Source organism: Otolemur garnettii, unplaced genomic scaffold (assembly GCF_000181295.1).
Source record: "Otolemur garnettii isolate 467f Iridium unplaced genomic scaffold, OtoGar3 scaffold00006, whole genome shotgun sequence".
Taxonomy (NCBI): domain Eukaryota; kingdom Metazoa; phylum Chordata; class Mammalia; order Primates; family Galagidae; genus Otolemur; species Otolemur garnettii.
In genome coordinates this window covers 10,474,707-10,491,413 of record NW_003852401.1, presented here as the reverse complement: position 1 = coordinate 10,491,413, position 16,707 = coordinate 10,474,707, and the positions used below count along the sequence as shown (strand labels likewise).

At 38.8% G+C, this 16,707-nt stretch overlaps 1 protein-coding gene and 1 pseudogene across 2 annotated transcripts in view; both read left to right on the top strand.

The window, feature by feature from the left end:
* The window catches only part of CNTLN (centlein), a 319,321-nt gene that overhangs the window by 56,556 nt on the left and 246,058 nt on the right, over positions 1–16,707 (top strand). The gene's annotated exons all lie outside the window — the stretch shown is intronic.
* LOC105888275 lies at positions 4,166–5,193 on the top strand (annotated as a pseudogene).

The following is a 16,707-nucleotide window of genomic DNA, read 5'->3' as shown; positions in this document are numbered from 1 at the left end:
TGTTTTCTATTTCATTTAATTCTGCTCTAATTTTGGTTATTTTTTTTCTTCTGCTGGGTTTGGGATTGGAGTGTTTTTCCTTTTCCAGTTGCTTGAGATGTCCCATTAAGTTGTTAACTTCCTCTCTTTCCGTTTTCTTGAGGAAGGCTTGCAGTGCTATCAGTTTCCCTCTTAGGACTGCCTTTGAAATATCCCAGAGGTTCTGGTAACTCATATCTTCATTATCGTTTTGTTCCAAAAATTTGGTAATTTCCTTCTTGATCTCGTCTCTGACCCACCTATCATTTAGCATAAGGTTATTTAGTTTCCATGTTTTTGTATTAGTCTGCAGATTCTTGTTGTTACTGAGTTAAAGTTTTATTCCATGATGGTCTGAGAAGATGGAAGGAATAATTTCTATTCTTTTAAATTTGCTGAGGTTAGACTTGTGACCTAAAATGTGGTCAATTTTGAAATATGTTCCATGGGCTGATGAGAAAAATGTGTATTCAGTTTTGTTAGGATGAAATGTTCTGTAGATGTCCAGTAAATTCATATGCTGAATGGTTAAGTTTAAATCTAAAATTTCTTTGCTAAGCTTCTTGTTTGAGGATCTATCCATCACTGCCAAAGGAGTATTAAAATCTCCAACTATGCTGGTCATTATGGAGGATAGGTCTGAGAATATCCTAGAGGACTGGTTTAGTTATAGCGAATTTCTTCAACATGAGAATGTCAGTAAAGCCAGGAGAAATCAAGTTGCTAATGTGTATTAGAGTATCTCTTATTAATTGAGGTGCATTGTGGTTGGGTGCATAAATATTGATGATTGAAATCTTATGGTATTATTACCCTTAACAAATATAAAGTGTCCATCTTTATCCTTGCTTACTTTTGTTGGTTTAAAGCCTATTGTATCTGCGAATAAAATTGCAACACTTTCTTTTTTCTGCTTTCCATTTGCCTGGAATATAGATGACCATCCCTTCACCCTGAGTCTGTATTTGTCTTTTAGGGTAAGATGGGATTCTTGTATGCAGCAGATATCTGGCCTGAGTTTTTGTATCCAGTCAGCCAGCCTGTGCCTCTTTAAAGGACAATTTAGGCCATTTACATTGATTGAGAATATTGATAAACCTGGTATCATTTTGGGTATCGAGTTTTTCGAAAGTCCAGTGGACATCTTTAATCCTTTCGCCACTGTGGAGGTTGGAATTTGATTAAAGTTTTCTGTGTGAGTTTCCTTATGTGGTGGAGGATTGTGCTGATCATTGTGGAGGATAGGTCTGAGAATATCCTAGAGTGCTGGTTTAGTTATAGTGAATTTCTTCAACGTGAGAATGTCAGTAAAGTATTTAATTTCTCCATCATAAATGAAACTCAGTTTAGCTGGATACAGGATCTTGGGTTGAAAGTTATTTTGTTTTAGGAGGTTAAAAGTCGATGACCATCCTCTTCTAGGCTGAAAAGTTTCAACAGTGAGATCTGCAATCATCCTAATACTCTTCCCGTTGTAGGTTATGCTTTACTTACATTTAGCTGTTTTCAGAATTTTCTCTTTCAGATTAAATTTAGTGAAGTTAATTATGATGTTCCTGGGAGATGTCTTCCTCAGGTTGAGTCGTGCTGGGGTTCTGAACCTGTCTGCTATCTGAATTTCAGAATCTCTTGGCATGTCTGGAAAGTTCTCTTTCATACCTTCCTGAAGTAGAGCCTCTGTGCTTTGTGAAGCCACTTCATCACCTTCAGGGATTCCTATAAGATGAATATTAGTTTTCTTCGAATTATCCCAGAGCTGTCTGAGAGGGTAATACATTTTTGCTCTCCATTTCTCTTCATCCTTGCGTGCTTGGGCATGTTCAGAAGATTTGTCTTCAATGTCAGATCCTTTCTTCTGCCTGCTCCATTCTGTTACTAAGGGATTCTACCGTATTTTTCAGATCTTTGAGGACTGCAACCTCTTGCCTCAGTGTTTCAAAATATTTGGTCATTTTATCTTTGAACTTCTTGAATTCTTGAGATATCTTTTGAATAATTTCTTGAAATTCTGATTCCCTCCTTTTTTACATTTTGTTAATCGTATTTGCTATCCAAATTCTGAACTTGATTTCCGACATCTCAGCAACCTGTTTATGGATGGGATCTTCAATTGCATCTGCCTCATTTTTTCCTTGGGGGAGTTGATCTACTCTGGTTATTCACGTTGCCTGAGTTTTTCCGCTGATTCTGCCACATGCTGAATTTACACCATTTGGAGTCCGTTCCAGAACCGTTCCTCCAGTGGCTGCCACTGGATAAAATCCAGAGAGATAGGACGTGTCTGTCTGGAAAAGCCTCAGGGGTGTGAGCCTTATTGTTCTTGCTGCTGTGGCTGCTGCTCTTCACCTCGGGATACTGCAGCTCTAGTATAGATCCCTGTCACCTGACTTCTTTTCACAGTTCTTGGACAGCCTGGGCCTGGTGAGGGTGGCAGGAACAGCAGGGAATCCGCCTGTCACCAGGGGAACATGAGGCTCAAGCAAACAGCAGGTCTCTGGCCACCGGGCACCCGGAGAGGGTGGCAGATGCAGTGGGGAACTGCCTGCCCATTGGGGGAGCTCGAGGCTCAAGCATGGAGGCAGTAGGTCTCTGGCCACCTGGCACCCAGCGAGGGTGGCGGGAGCAGCAGGGAAGCCGCCTGCCACTGGGGAAGTATAGGGCTGAAGCAAGCAAGCAGCAGGTCTCTGGCTGCCCTGTGCGTGGCCGGGAAGCCGCCTGCCACGGGTGGCGAGGGGGAGCGCAGGGCGCAGAGAAGCCGTGGATTTATCTATCTCTTCTCTCAACTCAGCTCTCCTCCTTCAGCTTCATTGGGTTCTTTCTGACCGTTTTCTCTTCCCCTGGACTGGAGTTTTTGTTGAAAACTAGCTCCAGTCTGCCCTCATCCCCTGTTTCCCTGTATTCTTGTTGAATGTGAAAATTGGAATTAGGGAAAATAGCCAAACCAAAGATTTAGCAACGTACAAAACACATTGACACCAAATGAACAAATAAACAGACAAAAAATATTACCAGACACGCAAGTACACAGATACACAGACAATCAGAATAAGAAAAAAGACAGAAAAGAAACAAACAAAAAATGGTAATCATAAAATGATAAAAAAAAAAAGAAAAACAAAACTCTGTTAGGCTGCTGTATGCACTCTCAGCAACTGGTCTGTAGGAAGCGGTTCTTTGGAGATGCCATTTTTGGAGTTTCAGAATATGTCTCCTTCCTGACTGGCCGCCCAGCCTCGGCTGTCCTGTTCCAGATTACACCCCTATCTGCCCTCCAAATTTGGCACAGGAGTCGTGCTTCACCAGATCATCCACTCAACTCCTAGTTTCCCCTTGAACTGGGAAATTGTAATCTTCCCTGAAGAAAGGACTGGTTGCTACTGATGCCCATGGACTCCTTGTGGAGCACAAAAGAGCCCTCAGCCTCTGTGGGGGAGGGACCAGCCGCCTCCGATGCCCGCTGACTCCATGTGGAACACAGAAGAGCCCTCAGTCTTTGCCAGGGAGGGGCTGGCTACTGCTGATGCCCGCAGACTCTGGGCAGAGCACAAAAGAGCCCTCAGCTTCTGCGAGGCGGGACCAGCCACAGCGATGCCGGAGGACTCAGTGCGGAGCACAAAAGAGTCCTTAGCCTCTACAGGGGAGGGGTCGGCCACCCCTGATACCTGCTGTCTCATTGTGGAGCACAAAAGACTTTAAGACTTTTCCTTCTCCTTGGGGATGGGTTTGGTTGCCGCTTTCGCTTGCTGTTTCAGCATGGCGCCATAAAGACTTTTCTAAAATTACAAAGTTTGTCTGTTTCCTAAGCGGGATCCTTTCCTCTCACTTTTCTGTCCTGCCACCTAGACCCCTGACTCTCCAAATGGGGTCCAAACAGCTCCCCTTTCTGGTAGCTGAATTCTGGGCAGGAGTCCACGCGTCACCACAGTCAAACACCCAAACTCCCCACTTCCCTTTAGAATGGGAAAAGATATGTGCATGTTACAAATCTGCCAAAGGATTGATCACTAGGATCTACAGATAACTCAAATTAATCAACAGAAAAGAGCAAACAACCTCATCTATCACTGGGAAAAAGACATGAACAGAAACTTCTCTTAGGAAGACAAATGGCCAACAAACATGAAAAAATGCCCCAAGCATCCCTACTGCTGCCGCTGGCCTAATTACCATCACACTTTGGGAGGAGCAGAAGCTGCCACGTTGGGGCCCTGGTCATTGTGGCTTCAATCATGAGCAGTGAGGCAGAGACCCAGCAGCCTCCGGCAGCCCCGGCCCTCAGCACTGCCAAGCCAGGTGGTAGTGCAGGGAGCTGTGGCCCAGGTGGCCTTATATCCATGGCGCCTGCCTGCTAGGACAAGAAGGTCATTGCCAGGAAGGTTTTGGGAACAGTAAAATGGTTCAATGTAAGAAACGGATATGGTTTCATCAATAGGAATGACACCAAGGAAGATGCATTTGTACACCAGACTGCCATATAGAAGAACAAGCACAGGAAGTACCTTCTCAGTGTAGGAGATGGAGAGACTGTGGAGCTTGATATTGTTGATGGAGAAAAGGGTGTGGAGGCAGCAAATGTTAGAGGCTCTGGTGGAATTCCAATTCAAGGCAGTAAATGCTCAGCAGACCGTAAACATTATAGGTGCTATCCATGTCGCAGGGGTCCTCCACACAATTACCAGCAGAATTACCAGAATAGTGAGAGTAGGGGAAAGAACAAGGGATTGGAGAGTGCTCTTGAAGGCCAGGCCCAACAATACCTGCCCTACTGCCCACAAAGGTTCCTGCCTTATTACAGGTCCAGACCCTGTGGGCGGTGACCACAGTGTTCCAACCCTCTTCTGCAGGGAGAAGCTATGGAGGTGCTGACCACCAGGGTGCAGGAGAACAAGGTAGACCACCCAGACAGAATATGTATTGGGATTATGGGCCACAATTCCGCAGGGGCCCTCCTCACCAAAGACAGCCCATAGAGGACAGCAATGAAGAGGATAAAGAGAATCAAGGAGATGAGACTCAAGGTCAGCAGCCACCTCAACGTGGGTACTGTTGCAACTTCAATTATCCATGCAGATGCCCAGAAAACCCTAAACCACAGATGGCAAAGAGACAAAGGCAGGCAATCGACTAGCTGAGAAGTCATCTACTCCCGAGGCTGAGCATGGTGGGGCTGAGTAAATACCGGCTAACCATCTCTACCATCATCTGGTTTAGTCATTTTACAAGAAGAAACAAATATGAAATATGAAACAAATAAGAAATGAACAAAAGATTGGAGCTAAAGACCTTAAGTGCTTGCTTTTTGCCCGTTGACCAGATGACTAGAACTATCTGCATTATCTATACAGCATGGGTATTTTTTTAATTTTTACCTAAAGACATCTCTTTTGGTAATCACAAACATTTTTTTTTTTTAAATAAAAGCCTGTTTTTTCTCAGTATGCCTTTAAAAGTTTTTAAATTGTTTCATATCTGGTCAAGTTGTAATTTTTAAGAACTTAATTTTTAATTTGTAATAAAAGTTTACAACTTAATTTTTTCAAAAAAGTTAACAAACTGCAAGCACCAGTTAATAAAGGTCTTAAATAATAATAACCCATTGTGAGATATCACCTAATCTCAGTGAGAATAGCCCACATCACAAAGTCCCAAAGCTACCGATGCCAGTGTGGATGTGGAGAGGGTGGCATATTTTTACACTATTAGTGAGGCTATAAACTAATACATCCTCTTTGGAAAGAATTATGGAGAACCACAAAGAACTCAAAACAGACCTTCCTTTTGATCCCACAATGCCATTACTAGGTATCTATCCAGAAGTAAAATCATTTTATCATAAGGACATTTGCACTAAATTGTTTATCATAGATCAGCATACAGTTGCCAAGATACGGAAACAACCTAAATGCCCATCCACCCATGAATAAATTTATAAACTCTGGTATATGTATACCATGGAATACTATTCAGCCACAAAAAGATGGAGACTTTCCATCTTTTGTTTTTAACCTGGATGGAGTTGAAACACGTTCTTCGTAAAGTGTCACAAGAATGGAAAAGTAAGCGTCCAGTGTATTCAATAGTAATATGAAGCCAATGAAAACTCAATTCAAGTTGTGGGGAGGGGGAATGAGGGAGTAGGGAGAAGAGAAGAGGTAGGGGGATTGGTGTGCGCAATGTAAGGGTATATGCATACCTCCTGGGTTCGGGATACAACCAACTGTGTAATAGGGACCCTACAAATGCCTACAGATGCAGACTTTGTAAGCTAATTGTTTGTACCCTCAATTTAATCTGAAATTTTAAAAAGTGCAAAAAAGTTTTTTTCCACTATTTTTTCCTATGTAAATAAGAGATTTGTTTTTGTTTTGTAAAAATTGGATTCTATATTTGTATTGTGTTACTATATCAGTAGCATTTTCTTATTTTTCCCCTACTTGGAAAGTTTTCTTTTTTAATGCCTGAATGATATTCTCCTTTATTAATTCAACATAATTTATTAAATTATATTACTCATTATTTTGGCATTTATAGTATCTAATTTTTACTGTTAGAGATATTGCAGTGGTGAATGTCAAAAATCTTGAGTCCAAGTTTAGAATTTCAAATGAACATATAGTATCTACATAATAGGTAGCTAGCAGCAGTTTATTAGAGCTTATTTTGTGGCATCATCTCCGCTGTGTGGATTTCATCATAAAATATTTTAGGTATGCAAAATAGTATAAATAATAACTTAATGAATATTCAGATGCTCTCTACTTTGCTTAAGAATCATATATATATAAAATTGTTTATCAAATTTTATTTTACTTTGTATTGTTTCCCAGACAATCCCTCCTTTTCCTTTCTAAGCTTTCATAACTGAAGACTGCAAAAAGTACCAAAAAGTACTGTGCTCAGCAAAGTGCAATGTTAGTTTTAAATAAATAATTTAAACATTTTAAAAGTAATTCTGAAAAATAACTTCTTTAAAATACAAATATCTCAATATTTGTCAGAAAGGAAAATGCACAAAGAAAATTGTCATACATTTAGACTTCTTATTTGTGTTTCTGTGAGAAATTCTGAAGATTAATCCAATTCTATCATTAGGGCACATGTTTTGGAGCATAGTTTTCATATTGAAGTAAAGCAAAGGTAATTAATTCTTAGAAATTATGATACTTGTTATGGAAGACATTTATGGACTGTACGAAAGCCCACAGTCATTTTTTTTTTCATTTTAAAAAAAATGACTTATTTCACTGGTGAGAATTGCTAGTGATACAATATGATGGACATAGTATTATTTAAGCAGTATTTGGAAAATGCTATAATATTCATTTATAAAGCTGAGTATTTCAACTAAAGGATCTTAGGCTGTGGTAAGCAAATAATTCAGCTCCATTTTGAATAATTTCAGTGGTTTCAGGTTTTCTGATAATTTTTTCTATACTGTTTAATCTGATGTTAATCCTTTCCAGTTATATATTTCATTCCAGATACTATATTATTCACATGTAGAAGTTACTTTTTTTTTTTTTTTGCAGTTTTTGGCCAGGGCCAGGTTTGAACCCACCACCTCTGGTATATGGGGCCTGTGCCCTACTCCTTGAGCCATAGGCGCCACCCTTATATTTGTTTTTTTTTTTAAATCTTCAGTTTCTATTATATATTCTTGAGTATTCTTTTAAATATTTAGAATAGCTGTTTCAAGGTCCTGAATTCCCTAATACCATTATTGAAGCCATCAATTTTTTCTCTTGCTTTTAGATTATGTTTTTGTATCTTTGCATTCCTGGCTATTTTTGCTTGGATGCTGGATACTATGAATTTTATCTTGGTGATTGTTGGATTTGTGTTATATTCCTTTAAAGAATGGTGGAATTTTTTCTTATATGTGGTTAAGTTACTTGTGAAGTGTTTGTTGTATTTGAGGTTTAGTTTTAAGCTTTTGTCAAGGTAGCTCTAGAGCAGCTTTTCTTCTAATCTAGGGTGAAATTTAATCCCATGTTAAGCCTTGAACCTTCTTGTGATCCACTTAATGGACTGATAGTTAAAAAGTCTTTTAATGGCTTGGCGCCTGTAGCACAGTGGTTATGGCACCAGCCCTATATACTGAGGGTGGCGGGTTCGAACCTGGCCCAGGCCATCTAAACAACAATGACAAATGTAACAAAAAATAGCCGGGCATTGTGGCAGGCACCTGTAATCCCAGCTATTTGGGAGGCTGAGGAAAGAGAATTGCTTAAGTCCAAGAGTTTGAGGTTGCTGTGAGCTGTGATGCCACAGCACTCTACCAAGAGTGACATAGTGAGACTCTGTCTCAAAAAAAAAAAAAAAAAAAAAAAGGCTTTTCATTATGACTGATGGGAACACAACTATTTTCAACTTTCTGTAACCTGGAGAAATTGTTCAGTATACTACTTTCCAATAGCTTTTCCCCTTGCCTGGCGCACTTTTCTCCTAGGCATGGATTGATATATACTCAGAGAGAAGCCTTCTAAAGATCTATAGAATTCTTTCTAGATTTAGCTCCTTCCTCTATTATGTTGTCCTAGAAATTCTGGCTGTCTTTGCCTTCCTAACTTCAGTCTGTCTCTACTCAATTTGCTGAGACCCTGAGCTATGTTTGAGTTTCTTCTTTATTGTAGTTTGAAAGCTGCCTTTTATAGTAAACTAGGGGAGGCTTAGAACTTACCGTATTTTACTATGTATAATGCACACTTTTGGGCCCACATTTTTGAGGGAAAAATAAGGATGTGTATTATACATGGTTAGTACTAATTTTGTTATCTATATACATGTTTTCAATTTTTTACTTATGCTTATGTGTTAAAAGTGTGTTTCTAAAAAGCAAAATGATACCCTGGAAATAAGGTAATTGTGCCCCTTCTGTGCTACTCCTCTCCCTGGTTGCCCTCTCACTGTGCAGGTACCAGTTGAAATGCCCTCTCACTGTGCAGGTACCAGTTGAAATGCCCTCTCACTGTGCAGGTACCTGTTGAAATGCTGAAATTCAACTCCCCCAACCAATCACAGCAGATACTACCACCATGGGTAGAAATGGCCAGGCAGTGGTGCTTTGTTCTTTTTTTAAATTTTGAGACATAATTTCACTCTGTAACCCTGGGTAGAGTTCCTTGGCATCATCATTGCTCACAACCTCAAACTCTTAGGTTCATGCAATCCTCTTCCCTCAGCCTCCTAAGTAGCAATCTTCTTCCTTCAGCCCCTGAATAGTACAGGTGGCTGCTGCCACAATGCCTTTTTTCAATTTTTTTTTTATAGTAGATATGGGGTCTCATTGTTGCTCAGGCTTGTCTCAAACTCCTGAGCTCAAGCAGTGCACCTAGCTGGGTCTCCTAGAGTTCTAGGAATACAGGCGTGAGCAGTACAGTGCTTGGCCTGTGGCGCTTTCTTCTCTTGGGAGATATACAAGGTATGGAGCTGGCTGCTGTGGAGAAGCCAGGAGTGAGCCCAGGCAGTAGGTGAGAGTGGTCCAGATGACATAAGGGCCCAACCCCCCCATCTTTCCCTCCCAGCCCATCCTTGCCCCCACATCTTATTTCCTGCTTCTACCCATGTCTCTTGGTAGAAATGTGGCCATGGCTTCTCCACTGAGAACTCTGGGAGGCTTATTTCCCAGGAAGCTGGTGTGAGGGACCAGGGCTGGCCTTGACTGCCCCAGTCTCCCAGTGGTACATCCCTGTTCTTTCTGGGCTGCCTTGTCTCTCATGCAGCTGGTCCCATTCAGAGTTCTTGGGACAGTGTGCTAAGGAGGATCCCCAAGCTAGGTCTGGAGACCTGGGTTCTGAGACTCAGTTCTTCTAGTAGCCTGCTGTTGTGACCTTGGTCCTCAGTCCTATGAAGTTTTTGTCTGCAAGGATGCCTGGCAATGAAGCACAAAATCTCAGGGGTTCTTGAGTCCATAGATTATAATTTTGAGCCCATGAGTTGTCTGAACACCCAAGGTGTTGAGTTGGTATAATTTGCCAGAGTTGCCAATGGGAAGAACTATCTAGAATGCTTGTGAATGGAGCAGATATCTAGGTCTTTCTCCTGAAGAGCTGATTCCGTATATTTGGGGGTGGTTCAGGAGTCTCATTTTAACTGGTTCCCTGGGTGATTTGTAGGACTTGCAAGTTTGGGAGAGGCTGGTGTCATTCTTTCTGACACTACTGAGTGTCTAATGTCTGTATGGTTCAAGGAGATCTTGGTATAGTCACTAGAGAAATGTAAATGCAGAGTACTTCACTGAGGTATCATCAGGAAAGGCGTCCTCAGTGCAGTGCAGAGCCGAAGGGTAGTCAAGGGCCCTTCATGCTAGCTTCCTAGGAAATACCCACTGGGGTTCTTAGAGGAGTGGCCATACCCACATTCCCACTGATGGACATGGGTGGGAATAGGAAATGAGAGGATGTGGGGACAAGGGTAGGCTGGAATGGGACAGCTAGGGGTGGTTGGGTGCTCAGGTCATCTGGACCACTCTTACCTGCCATCTTCTCTGCAGTGGCCGCATCCATACTTTGAGCCTCTTACAAGAGAAGGAGGCACCTCTGCACAGCAACTTCTGCCCTCCTTTAAAAAATTAAAACGAAATATTTTTGCCCTGAAAGTTTGGACCAAAAACATAGGTGCATGTTATACACAGCAAAATAGGGTACCCCATTTAATCATTTTTTTTTTCAAGGATCATCATAGTCCTTTGCAATATGTTGTACAATGTTTGAAAATATTTTGTACAGTTTTCAATTGTTCAAAGCAGAAGTGTAAACCTGATCCTTGTTATTCCCTTAATGCTGAAAGTAGAAGTTAATTCAGCTTTATATGCTGAGAAATGGCCTACCATTTTCAGACAATTTAATACATATATAATGCGTTGTGAACAGATAGCAACTGAATATTATATTGTAATTGTGCCAAAAAGGATTTTTTTCTTATGGGTTTAATTTTGTTCACATGGCAATGAAAAGTTTTTATTTAAAGTACCAGATATTAAAAATTTATCAATTTGTTTGTTACTATAGTAATAGGACGATTGATTGATATAGGAGGTGATGTGTATACCTGGACATTCTTAGTGTTTGAAAAGTTATGCCAAAATATCTTCCATTAACATTGAGAATATGTGACTTACTGTCTTACCTGAGTGTTTATATTCTTAATACCCTTCCAGTTTGAGACTTGAAGAAGGAGGTATGAGCCTGTTGAAATGCTGAGGATCATATAGGAACAAATGAGATTAAAGTTGAATGAGATGTAATTATAGCAATTAAGAACTACCCGGGAGTCGAAAGACTTCCCAGTAAAGATTTCCATTTCTATAACTGTTGCAAATAATAACTGTTCACACATTATACTTCTTAGTTATTGAAATAATGGATCTTTTTTCTATAAAGATTGATTCAGAGATTCCCAAGTATTCTCACTTATTTATGACTTCAGTATTTTAGTAATTTTTTCATGGTGCCCCAATACAAAGAGAAATACCTAACAGCTCCATTGATTAAATATTTATATCCTAACAACTTAGTGATCATTAAAAATAAATGCATAAATTAAAGTAAAAAATTATTTTCTCCTTAAATAGCCGTAATTATTTACTAACAGAATGCATGGACCTGTTAGATACAGGGCAGCTTTTCAAACCTTGAAATCAGATTGGATATTTTCATTTCCTATTTCACATTGCTTTTTGCTCTCTACTTGCTTTTTTCATCATAGCAATTGTTAAAAACCAAGCTTTGTGATGCCACTAAAGTAATGTAGAATAATCTAACATTGAAACTGTAGAATTTCTCTAGGTAGTAATTTGCACAGTGTCCAACAGATGTCAAGTATTGCTGTGTTTCCCTCAGACATTTAAAATATCCCTCAGTGCCACCTGTGTTTGCTTCAGCACTCCTGGGAGCATTGCACACATTCTGGGTACTGTGGGATTAATTGATACTATTCTAATGTTCATTACTCTGTTATATGGAGTTTTGGCATGATTAATGTCCTAATTTCTCTATTTCAAAAGAGATTGTTTTTTGATCAGCAGAGTTTTTGAGAAATGTAGTAATGGTGAAATAGAACAATAATATATCACATTTTTCTTGATGGACAGGTACTCACAGCTGAGGCTTCATGGAGAAATTACTGAATAACTTGGTTTTTATATAATGTTTACAAATAATATGGACAAGGAGAAATAGTGAATAAAATATTGAAACATTAAATGGGATTAAAGTAAGGAAGAAATTACTGTACAAGGTGGTATGAATAAACAGAAAAAAATGAATGTTATTTTCTATGGGAAAATAATTAAAAACTATCTGTGGTATTATTTTATTTCATTGTATTAATACTGGAATTTCTTCTTCAGTAGGTCCTTGGTCTTGGGGATTCGAAGAATGAATCCACGGACCACAGATTAGTTGTAAGACAGGATTTATCTTACAGAAAAGAGTGCAGAGAAAAAGCACCAGGGCTCCTGGTAGAAGGAAAAACCCAAGTGGGAAAAAGATCTCTTCTCTCTGCCTGGATTCTTTGTCTAGAGGTATATAGAGTCACATGGGTCCTTTGTAGTTATATCTGGCCTGGACTTAGTAACAAATGAATGGATATAGTCCCTTCTTCTTGGGGTAAGATGAATGAGTGCATCAATGAATGGATGTACAGTAGTCCCGTCCTGCTAGGAGCAAGGTGATTGAGCACATTAATAAATGGATAATTCAATTCATGAACTTGTCCTGGCCTAAGAAACTTACATGAAATTAACCAGACCAAGGAAATGAGGGATCCCCTTAAATGGGGGAACCCTATATCATCATTGTGGTTTGCTTATAGGGGAGTACTACAGCCAGAGGAGGGCTCTCTAGGTTTAAGGGTGGTTCTGGGGTTGACAACAAACTGTCTGGTATTTTCTTTGTTAACATTCAGGCGTAATAAGTGTAACCTGGATCTTTGTACCCTCAGTGAATCCCCAGCAACTTTGTTGGGGCTGTGCTGTGCTGTTCCTCTAACTGGGGACCAGCAGGCATCTGCCGCACTCACTTTGTCCACTGCACTTGATTCTCCAGCTCTGCCTCCCCTGGTCCGCTGCACCACCACTGCCAGGGCAGAAATACAGAAGGTGTGGCAGGTCCTCCCAGATGGCTGGCACTGACCAAGCTGGGGTGCACCTGCCCTGTATCAGTATCAGTTATTATAATGTGGTTGAGTAATAGTAGCTGTCCAATGAACTATACTAAATGGTACTGGGACTCAAAATGGATATTTTGAATAATGAAATTTATAAGGAAATATATTCTGAATTGTGGGAAAATATTACTTTTAGGGAATATTATAAGGATATATTTGTAATTCCATGTGTTCATAGTTTAATACATCATCATAGGGCAATAATATGTTAATAGCTTATGTTTATCTTGTGTTTATTTTGGGCTATACACACTTAGTGCTTTCCATATCTTGGCTGAGTTCTTATAATACTCTATAATGTGGGCACTATTAATTTGTTATTCTCTTTAACAGATAAAAGAACTGAGGCAGAAAGAGGTTAAGTAATTTAAGAAAGCTCACAAAGCTAATGAATGGTGTAATCAGAATTTAAAATTCAATAGTACATTTCCAGAGCTCTTGCTTTTTAACTAATACCTAAGAGGAGAGTGAACTTTTTCCTGAATTTTTTTTTCTTTTTTTTTTTTTTGAGACAGAGTCTCTCTACCCTTGGTAGAGTGTTGTGGCCTCACAGCTCACAGCAACAGCCTCCCAGGTAGCTGAGGCTACAGGTGCCCACCACAATGCCCCGCTATTTTTTAGTTGTAGTCATCATTGTTTGGCAGGCCTGGCCTGGGCTCGAACCCACCACCTTTGGTGTATGTGGCTGGCACCGTAGCTGCTTGAGCTACAGGCGCTGAGCTATTTTTTCTTTTCTTTATTTTTTTCTTTTACTGGGGATTTATGGAGGGTACAAAGAGCTATGCTTATTATGCCTGAATGTTAACAACAACAAAAAAATACCAGAGAGTTTGGAAAAAAGAAGACAAGTTAATGTGATCTAAATTTACTAATCCTAGACATATAAATACATTGTATTGGTAGATTGGATTAGGGAGAAGCTAAACACAATACCTTGAAACTTTAAGCATAAATTAATATGTTACTTAGTGGTATTTTATTACATCTATGGCATGACAAATTTAAGATTAAAGTTAGAGTATGTTTCATGAAGAATTCAAGGAATTGGATTATAGCAAGTAGTTACTGGAAGCTAGGTCTGTTCAAAAGGTCATACTATTTGGAGAAGAGCATAGCTCTGCTTAATTATAATTTTGACCTATAGTATTGCTGGAAATGAAAGAAAATTTGGCTTAACAGGCCAATGGTATGACATTTTTTGTTGTATCCTTTACTTCTTGATGAAAACTATTGTTTTTTCCTTTTTTGATGTACTTTCCCATCTCAGGATAAAATATCAAAACATTCAATTATTGTACATTTTATCTTGAGTATTCTTAAAACTTCTGTATGTTTTTATGGTTTTTTAAGTTCTAGATTTAGGTAGATTGTAGTAGTTTGGTTACTTAAAAAGTGCTTAATAAATACTTCTCACTTAATTAAAAGTTGTTTACTGAATGTGTAATATATGTTTTTCATTCTGCAGATTACATGTGGGGAGAGAGGGTCAGGAGAAGGGGGAAAGCATAGTGTTTTTTATGAAGGTGGTTCTGGTAAAAAAATGTAATCACTAACATAGAGGGGGCTTCCCAGACCACCTTTATTTTATAATGAAGTTCTTTTCTGCCTTTATTTTCTATCTTAACTTCTTGGGTTTTTTTTAATACTTGTTAAATTAAAAGAGTACTTTTTCCATGATTAAAGTTTTGTTTATCATACTTGAGAGTCTCTTATAGCTTTATAAGAAATCAGAACTTCTGGAGATCTATGTAAGGTTAAATACCATTACAAGGATTTTCAACAATAGGTAAAGATGACAATCTGACAATAGGTAAAGATGATTAGGAGCACAGACTTAGGAGTCCTGTAGTTCAGAATTTAAATCTTTTAAGTATTTCTGTGGCTTCTTTCAACTCTCTAGACTTCAGTTTCCACATTTTTTAAAAGGATTTTTTACAAGATTAGAGAAGATGTACCTAAAGCATTTAGTTCCAAGATTGGCCAGGAATAGGTATTCAAAAATGGCCATGATACTTTAAGAATTTTCTTAAGTGGTCATAACATCATTGGGGATGTGTGAAGAATGCCATATTTAATGTTAACCATTGAGGACTTACAGAAAAAATAATTATTTATATGAATATTTCTTTCACTGAGTTGTTACCCTCATTTAAGAGGTTCTTGAGCTAAAATTCACCATTCACCTCTGTAAGATTGTGATCTATTGGCCAGGCCCAGTGGCTCACACCTGTAATCCTACCACTCTGGGAGAGTGAGGCAGTGGATTGCTTGAACTCAGGAATTTGAAACCAGCCTGAACAAGAGCAATACCCCTTCCCTACTAAAAACAGAAAAATTTGCTGGGTATGGTGGCACATACCTATAATCTCAGCTACTCAGGAGACTTAGTCAAGAGAATTGATTGAGTTCAGGAGTGTGAGGTTGCTGTGAGCTGTGACATCACCGCACTGTAGCTTTTGGCAAAAGAGCCATACTTGTTTTAAATAAAAAAGGTTGTGATCTGTCACCTTGAGATTTAGGTATATGTCTTTTAAAACAGCTGCATGGGAGATTCTGATATTCCCCTCAGATAAAGTATGATTCTGTAGACAAAAATCTAAGCTAGAAAGGTAAGTATTTTTCCATATTTATGAATGGATAAATCCAAGCTCTAATATTTAATAGTTTTAAAGATTGTTAGAGAAAATTTGTGATCTTTCATTGTAACTTGCTTAATATTTAACTCTAACTTATGAAAATAAATTTTTAATGATTTATGCATAGTTATAGTTAAGATCACAGGCTCTGGAGACAGGACCCTCATCTTGGCTGCTAGTTGTGAGACTTCAGCCAAAATACTCACTTTTCTATGCCTTAGTGTTCTTTTCTGTAAGATAAAATAAGAATAGAGTTGTTTTGAGTTAATGCATATAGAGGGGATTATAATAATGTATAGAACATAAGTAAGTGTATTATTATTCTCTCATGTTACAATTTGAGTTTATTTTCAGTTTATGTAGTTGGGAAAAAGTCAATTAGTATCTTCTATATAAAATTCTTTCAAGAGTAATAGCTCTCATCTTTGGTGTTTTTGTTGTTCTTTTAACATTATATCTTATTTGCAGTTTACTAATTCTAAAATAGTGTGACTTGTACTTGAATCTGAAATCTCAAATCTGAAATACATCTAACTCTCAAATTGAAGACATTTAGGATTTACCAGTGATAATACTTTTTCTTTTTAAATATGCATATTTCAAATGAAGCATATACACAGATTGCTTAATTTTCCTGTCTGTTTTGCTTTTATATGCCATATCTTTGTATAAATCTTGAAAATATGGTTTTATTTTTAATAGTCTGTGCTTTTGTTTAGGCTTCTTAATTCATTTTTCTTGTATTCACTCTCTTATTTTCAGTTGTTGTCTACTCCTTCTGCTTCTTCTCCTCCACCTGCTTCTCCTCCTGCTTCTCCTCCTCTTTCTACCCTTCCTTCTCCCCCTCCTTCTCCTGCGGCTTCTCCTCCTCCTCCTCTTCCTCCTG